This window comes from Lathamus discolor, chromosome 1, assembly GCF_037157495.1.
Source record: "Lathamus discolor isolate bLatDis1 chromosome 1, bLatDis1.hap1, whole genome shotgun sequence".
Classification (NCBI taxonomy): Eukaryota; Metazoa; Chordata; class Aves; order Psittaciformes; family Psittacidae; genus Lathamus; species Lathamus discolor.
In genome coordinates, this window is record NC_088884.1 from 118,004,215 (window position 1) to 118,012,365 (window position 8,151).

Sequence of the window (8,151 nt, forward strand, 5' to 3'; positions counted from 1 at the left end):
TTAGCTCTTCTAGGTTGGCCACCTGCATAGCACAGATCGCTGACTCCCACCCAATGCTTACTGCTTTGTGCGTGAAAGCTTCTGGCTAAGCTGATTTCCTTGTCAGAAGATGTCTCATCTTTGTACAAATATTGGTAGTGATGGAAAACACTGTGCCCTGTGGCAATCTGTCCAGGTGTTTAAGCACCCCTCGCTGCTAAGAATCTGCCTCCCCAGCATGCATGGTGAGTCTTATTTGGCATTACTTTTCCTTTTCATAGTCTTTGCCTGTGGGTGCTTCCTCATTGCATCTAGCAGCTCCCTTCTTCACACGGAATTGGGATCCTTTCTAATCCCCATAGATGCAGATGGATGGTTGATGATTTGTCCTGAGCTCATCATTCTGCCCACGTCTCGCTGTAGATATTCAGAGAAGAAATACATCCTCAGTGGATAGCAAGACATGCCTGAATTCATTTTGTAGTGTTTCTCAAGTTCAAAGTAGTCAAAGTAACGACATGGATGTGTTTCAGTACCCAAGAACAAGGTTTTCATAGCCCAAAATTGAGAGCGTGTGATATGCAGGACTGAGAGGAAGTACAGCCTGCTGGGACAGTGTCAGAGAAACACACAGGGTCACAGAGCCCAGACTGACCTGCTGGGGGTAGTCACTGATGTGTGCTGTCCTTTGAGCAGCGTTCTGTGTATGAGTTGTTAGGTAGTTTGCACAATCAGCTTCTGAAGATCCTCTTTTTCCATGGCTCTGTTTTATTTAACAATCTGGACATTGCAAGTAGGGATAAAATTTAGCCCATGGAATGGATAATCCCTTGTCTGCCTGCTACTGGGCTTCACCCAACTTTGTCTGAAGTGTCTGGCAGTGGTGATGCCCCGAAGGAGGTCACTGGAGCAGAGGGAGCCAGGAGCTGAGTAACACTGAAAAGCTACATCTTCCTCAATTGTCCCTACCCAGAAGTGTGAAAAACTGTCAGGTCTATGGCATCAGCGGTGTTTTCTCCAGCCATGATGCCTGCCCTTTTGGAGGTGCATGGAACTGTGAGAGTGCCATGGAAATGGGACACATGGCAAGGAACAGGACCTGCCTCCCTGGTAGCTCACAGCTGCCATGCGGGGCTCTGCATTGCTGTTGCTGTAAAGCTTATTGAGCACAGATACAAGGACAAGCAGAGCCAGACCCATTGTATTCTGGCCCCAAAATACTTTCAGCCCATCTGTGGGTAAAGGAAGAGTGACCCCAGCTGTCTCATTGCCTCTAAGTCACTGTGTGAGCAGTTAGGAAATACTTGGCTCTGTGTGGAAAGGCTTCTTGTTCTGGAGATGGGAAACCTGACACAGTTTCAGCCTGTGCCTCTGTGGGTTCTTACTTGGTTTCTCACTGTGGTTTTCCTTCCCCTTGAGTTGTCTGCACTAATTTTATAATAACAGTTAGCGCTGGGTTTCGTAACACAGACATACAACATGCAATTAGAAATTGCTTTGTGTGAAATAAAGTAGCTCTGAGTCATATTCAGACAAGTGAATTATCTGTGATTATTCAGCCAAGAAGGGAGACTGTGGTAAGCAGTGGAATGTGCACACCAAGGGCTACACATCATTATTAGCATTTCCATACTATTGGGAAGCATAAGTAGGAAAGCAAAGCCATACACCATGTCAGGGCTGGTCTTATTGGGATGTCTGTATATAAACATCTATGTGATCAAGTCCCCATGGAGAGGAACAGGTGATCTTTCTCTGGGTATCCAAAGGATGGGGCACTGGCCTTGCTAAGCCTATTTCTAAAAACCAGAACAAACCGAAAGGATACAGCGTAGATCTTTTAGAGTTCTAAAGTTATGTGAAGCAAATTCTGTATATGGGGAGTTAACCTGAGAGGAGCTAAGGCTTCTTTGAGGGAAGATAGGAGAAAAAATGCCAGGATTTCCAGCACTGCCCTTATTTGATGTGCTTTGTGGATCTGTTTGTTTTCGTCCTCTGGGAATGAAAGGTCACATTAGGAAGAGGCCCCTTGGCTGTGCAAAACCAGCTGGGAAACCTTTTGGGGTGAAAAGTTGCCATCTATGTGAAACAAGGTGGTTTCTGCAGCAGCTTCCCAGTGTGTCTTTTGCCAGATAGGCAACTGAAGGGCTGTGACTACAGTGAGGGGAGCAGGGACTGGAGGGTGATTTGCATTGCGTGGCAGTTCATCCCAGCAGCACAGGGATAATGTGGGCAGGGAGCTTGCTGGCTGCCTGCTTCTCATAGGAAGGGTGATTTCTTTTTGAAAGCTTACTGTGAAACTAGAGGTCCTTCTACAAGGAAAGAGCTGTGTGCAGGGAGGGGGCTGACTGCACTTGCTGAAGAGCATCTTCCCAGTCCTCAGTGCCTCGCTTCAGCTGCCCAAAGAAGTTTGTTTTCCATCCATTGCAGAGAATCTGTTGACCCTTCCTCAGCAAGTCACAAATGCCTCCATCTGTAAAATGACAGTGAGAAATGCTTAATCTTCCAAGATGAATCTAACAGATGCTTCTCCCAGGAAATGAACTAAAGGTTGCAGCTTTGCTTGAGGGATTGTGAGTCAGGTATGAGTCATTTCTCCCTTGAAGGGCATCTGGATGTGCTTTGCTGATAAACACACAAAGAGCAGAAAGCGTGGGGTGAAAGGTTATCACAGGAAGGAGAGACTGAAAAAAAACCCACCCACAAAAGACCTCTGAGAGACACCAGTGCACCCTGAACCCTCTTCTGTGGCCCACAGGATGCATTAGCTGGGGTTTTTAGAGACGTTGCCTCTGAGCTCCTACTGCATGCTAACTTGTAAAAGGCACACGGGAGCCTTCTGATTGAATGGATTTGGATATTTCTAGCCTATCTATTGTTTCTGGTGCTTGTTTGCTGCAGGTGCCTTGAGCCCCGGGAGCTGGGATTTGTGGATAAAGTACAGCTTCAGCTGGTTTTCCACACTAAAATAAAGTGGTCTGAATACAAATTCAGAACCCCCGAGTGTGATAGCACAGAGCATTTGACACCCCGGTAATTGATCTGTGTAGAAAAAGGGTCATTTGCAGGGAATAACGTGGTACTGGATGGCTTTCCAAAGTGACTGTAAGCAAAGCCAGTGCAGAAATTGCTGGCGAAAATTACCTGGCCTTGCGTTACGTAGCTCAGAATAAGGGATCACAGTGATTCTGCTCGGCTTTAGGAAATCACTAAAAAAGGCACTGGACTATAAAGAATTGGGTGTAAAACTTGGTTCCAGGAATGTATCACAACTGTTTTGGGACAATCCTACTAGCTCAATGGTAATCCCTGCTCCCATAGGACATCACAAGCAGGAAAGCTGGCTGCAGCAGCAGCGAATTAGCATTAATTGTGCTTCATCTGATGGAGCTAATCCTAGCCCAGTGCAGCCAGATGCTGATTTTCATATATTGCTGTTCTGACCATTTGACTATCAAGCTGTTTCTTAGTGATGTATACTTATTCATGGCAAAGGGGTTACGAAAAGCAGCCTAGTGTCCTGCCTTAGGAAGCCAGTGGAACATGGTCTGGAGGAAGAGCTCATAGCATTTACCAGGCTGACACATACATCAGGGAGGGGGCAGGCATTTTTGCCAGCACACAAGTCCATTCCCAGGTTGGGAATGAAAGCTGCTCCTTCCAAGCAGAGGCAGGTCAGGAGCAATTACTCTAGGTTCAACATAATTATGCTAATCAATCAAGCATTTAGAGGGATAAGGATGCAGGATGAAGAATTATCCATCCTTTTTGTGAAAAGAGAGAGGCTAGCAATTGACTTGGTTTGCAATGGGAGAAGAAGAGGTGGTGGGGAAGATTGAAATAAAAATCTCTGGCTGTGTCTAAGGCTTTAGATATTGGGTGAGGGGTATGATTTTTAGATTTTGGGCTCATCAAGAGCTTATACTTTGCCTTGTGGTAACATATACTGTGGAGATGCTGTTTCTCCTGGCTGCTGCCTGCTCCAGGCTAATGCTGGTGAATGCATGGAGTATTAGTGTTGCTTCTAAGTATTTGTGTTCCAGGAGACCCAGTCGCTGTACCCAGGCTGAGGGAGAAAATCCAGTTTATATCCTGGGACCAGCCAGTTTATAGGTTTGGTATTTTTTTTTCATGAGTGTATAAAGCAGAGCTTTATTTCTCACTTTTGTTATCATAAGAGCCAGGAGAATGTCAGGCTTGGATCATCTCATAGATCTCATAGCCAAATTTGTTATGTGTACCCCTGGCCTGTGCAAACACAATACATCCTGCCCCAGCTATTCATAAACTGCCTTTCACTGTGGCTTTGTGCTTGGCATAGCTATGGGCTCAAAACTGCTCAGAGAATGACAGCCAGGCCAGGATGTGACAGAGGTTAGGAAGTTAGTCCTTGTATCCCCGTGCCATGGCGGAGATAAGAGATACCAGCCCTTTGATGGTGTCAGTTCTGCATAGCCAGTATGAAGGAATAGCACAGAGAAGAGTATGTTCTGGCTCTATCATCTCTTCCAAAAACGTTTTTAACCTGAATGAGTCTGAACTTGAAGAGCTGAAGCATTTACTGTATCCCTCAGAAGTAATTTTAACTATGTCAGTCACCTTGACGTAGTTAGGGTACCTCTCTCAAGGCAAGAGAGAGCATATCCTTTAGAGAGTGATGTCTGTCACTGGCTAAAGGACACAGGTTTCGTCCTGCCTCAGGTCTGAAATAGAAGCAGCAGACTTGAAGGTAAATCCGAGCTGCTAAGTATTGAATTAGGTGTGTACCAGCGAGGTCACCTCTGAAAGAAAAAGTATTTGGTAGCTGTGAAATAGAGGAGGGACCAGAGAAGTGGAAGGAGGGGGTGTGGGGTGTGGGGTGTGGTATCTCAGAAGGAAGAGAGGGTTCATTGTGCCCTTTTGATGAAGATGACATTAGTGGCTGCAGCTTTGCCTGCTTGGAAGGGCAAACCATCTGTAGGCCAGGCCTACAGGACAACGTGTTGGCCTGCTCTGTTTTCTCCTCCAGACCTTGCTGTCACAGCCCTGCTCTGACAAAACAGCATCAGGGCAGGCTGGAAAACTTCCACGGAAAGAGAAAAGTCAAGATGTGTTCTGCTCAAACAATGGCTTCCCAAGGCTGGTGATGTACCTCAAGATGGTGAATAATCAATCAACCTCAACAGCTGAAGGGATGAAACCAACAGAACTGTCTGCTCTTCCTTCTGGCAGGCTCCAGTTCCTTGGGAGATGCCTCTGCTGATTCAGTTTTCAAGACAGCTCCTTTCCCTGGGAATGACCAGCAAAGGCGGGGGGGAAGCCTGCCCTCCTCCTGCCTGGCTGTCTTACCTGGCCACCAGCTTAGGTCTCTTGACACAGGCACCCCCAGCCCTTAGTCTACACTTAATTCTCAAAAGCCCAATTGCAAAAAAGCTGGAGGCTGGTTTTTGGAAGTTAGTCCAATGTGATGTCCATCTCCAGTGCTCTATGGCAGCAAGACATGTGAAATAGTTAATAAATAGATATCAAAATACCAGAAACATGAAGCAAGAGATTTCTGGTTCAGTTCTTTCCTGTTGAACGTTTGGTTTCCAGCATATGAAGATTGGAGAATGGTGCTCTGTAAATAGAGCTCCCTGCTTTAAACATACTAATTCTGTCCCAGGATGTCCCTAAGGTACCTAGCAAGACACGCCAGGGAAGAGGTGGCTCTGTGCTTGCCCCATTGCAGGCTCTGTATACACAGATGCACTCCTGGCTGCTATGGAAGCAGGGTGCTGGCAGCATGGCACGTTGGATGGCCCTTTTTGTTCAGGTGAATTAAGAGTCCTTTACCTAGTTCCTAGCCAGAGGTCATCACTGCATCTGTCTTGTGAGTGCTAAGAGGGCAGATCAGGGAAAGCTAGCAGGGCGATCAGATCCTCAAGGTTTTCCCCACAAATTGCCATCACTTTGGCATGGCCAGGGTCAAGCTACCATAAATAGCATCCTTCTCTGAGCAACCTCATGGCAGCAGTGGAACTGAGAGGAAAGAGGAGAGCTCTCTGTGGAAGCTGCTGAGTGACAACTCAGGTGGAAGAAGGGATACAGCGGTTGTTCCTCGCTACCCATAGTGGCACGAGCAGGCTTATTGGATGTCAGTTCTCAATGTGAGCTAATGCACAAAGCATTTTATTCGTTGTCTGCTTTCCAGGAAGTAATTGTTCTTCCTTCCTTTGCATGAGGCAAGTAGCACATTGCAGTTCCTGCAGCCAAACAAGGGGCTGGGCAGCAAAGAGGACCTGGGGCCTGGGCATCTGTTTTGCAGGAGATTGGGTCAGATCTGCAAGGCTGGGACTGGCTCATCTGCCTTCCTGGCTGATGACAGCTGACAGCTGTGGAAGACAGAGGGAGAGGGGGAGACAGGCTTGATGTGAAAAGGAAGGGAGCTGGGATTGCAAAACCTCACTGATGACGGTTTTGCTAGTAGAATTCCAATTCCAAATCTACATGTGATGAATTAAAACCTGAAATAGTGTTTAGCAAATGCGGCTTGCCAGGCCAAATTAGCAGCCTCATTTGTTGCTAGTAGCAGCTCTTTAGAACTCTTAAAGATGGGTTCCTTTTAAAATGTGGCATAAATAGGATGTTTTCTCAACAGTAGCATTTCCTCGCTTGAGCATCACAGTAATTTTTGTACCCTTTGGTCTCCCACAGCTGGTATACCAAAAGAAAATGACAGCACAAAACCCAGCCAAGCTCCTTGGAAATGTAAATAGACCGGAACCACTGGTGTCCTCTTACACAGCATCAATCACTGCTGGGTGCTGAAAATGGCAACACGTTCGTTACGGTCCAGGCAACCATTGCAGGCAGCAGATGGAGAAGGTTTAAGACCTAGTAGCACTGTTTCAGAGGTACGTGTGCTTCTCTGCAGAAAATGGAGCACAGATGGGGTCTGCTTTGACCTGCTCACTCAGTAACTGCAAAATCCTTATGTTTTCAGACCAGCTCTGTAGTTATCACGAGGCTCTGTGGCATCATTTGGAAACCCTGCATATACCCCTTACTCATGCTGGCTCTTACCTGAGCTTCCTGTGCACCTGCAGTGAAGTAGTGGACAGTGAAGCAAGGCAAGTCCTCAGCTTCTGGTGAGGTCTTCTTCAGAAAAATTAACCCCTTTACCTTCTCCAAGCAGACCGTGTTTCCAAAAATAGTGTAGACTCTTGCTGCAGCTGAACTGCTGCAGCTGGTGCCACATCCATCAACCGCAAGGACCGAATCAGATCCATCCATACCGGAGGATTCCCAAGCCACAAAGACTCCTCCCAGAAGATAGGGGAACACTGGGGACCATGCTGGGCTGCCCATTGGAATGGTGGTGGTGTGAGATGCTTTGTTCTGGTGATGAAGTGTAAGATGGCTTTTAGCCATAGTGTCTTCTGACCAATGAATAGTGGCTTTACCAACCAAAGAGTAAGATGGAGTCTGCTGCTGGTTTCAAGGCAAAGGAAGCAATTTTTTTAAGGAGGAAGGACTGTAGTAAAAGATGTGTTGTGCTCTGATTTGCCTTTCAGGATGGCTTTCATTAGGAAATGGGCGTGGATGTGATTTCTTGGGTGTGCGGTCTTTGTGGAGAGCAAGCAATGATCACTCTCCAGTGGATGGACATACACCCGGCCTGTTTCAGATCTCTCTTGGCAAGGTCTACATGACACATACCTCACTGCATTGCTCTGTTGATCAGTGGGTAGGTAATATGTGATCCTTATGGACACAGGAAACCAGAAGACAACTGTTCTGAAGGTTGTATTGCAGCCGTAGTTATACCATATATATGCCATATAGCAACACTGCTTTGAGAGCTTGTTTTATTTGAATAGTTCTTGGGATGAATTTTGGTCTGTGTTCAGAAGGACAGCGTGCTGTTATATTATCCTGACTGCCTCATGTAGGAGCATGCCAATTCTTGGATGTCCTTGTGGGATGCTTGTTTCTCCGCCAATTTCTGTTCCGAAGCTTGCTTTTTCCAAGAACACCAGGTGGTTATTGAGTCACTGCTTTTCAGGTTACTATCTCTTCCATGCCATGGAGCGGCTGGGGGGATGTGATGCAGCTGCCCAGAGGAGCTGCTGAGGATCTGTAGTCACTGCAGGCTTCTGTATACTAGAGGTGATTAAAAGCTGTGGTGGTGGTAATGCAACTGAAGGATCA

General features: G+C 46.6%; 1 long non-coding RNA gene across 1 annotated transcript; it reads left to right on the top strand.

The window, feature by feature from the left end:
- The first annotated feature begins 41 nt into the window (after positions 1–41).
- On the top strand, positions 42–7,858 carry LOC136020888 (uncharacterized). The gene is made up of 3 exons (XR_010615545.1): positions 42–224; positions 6,655–6,854; positions 6,944–7,858. It is a non-coding gene; the product is annotated as an uncharacterized LOC136020888 (long non-coding RNA).
- The last annotated feature ends 293 nt before the right edge of the window (positions 7,859–8,151 follow it).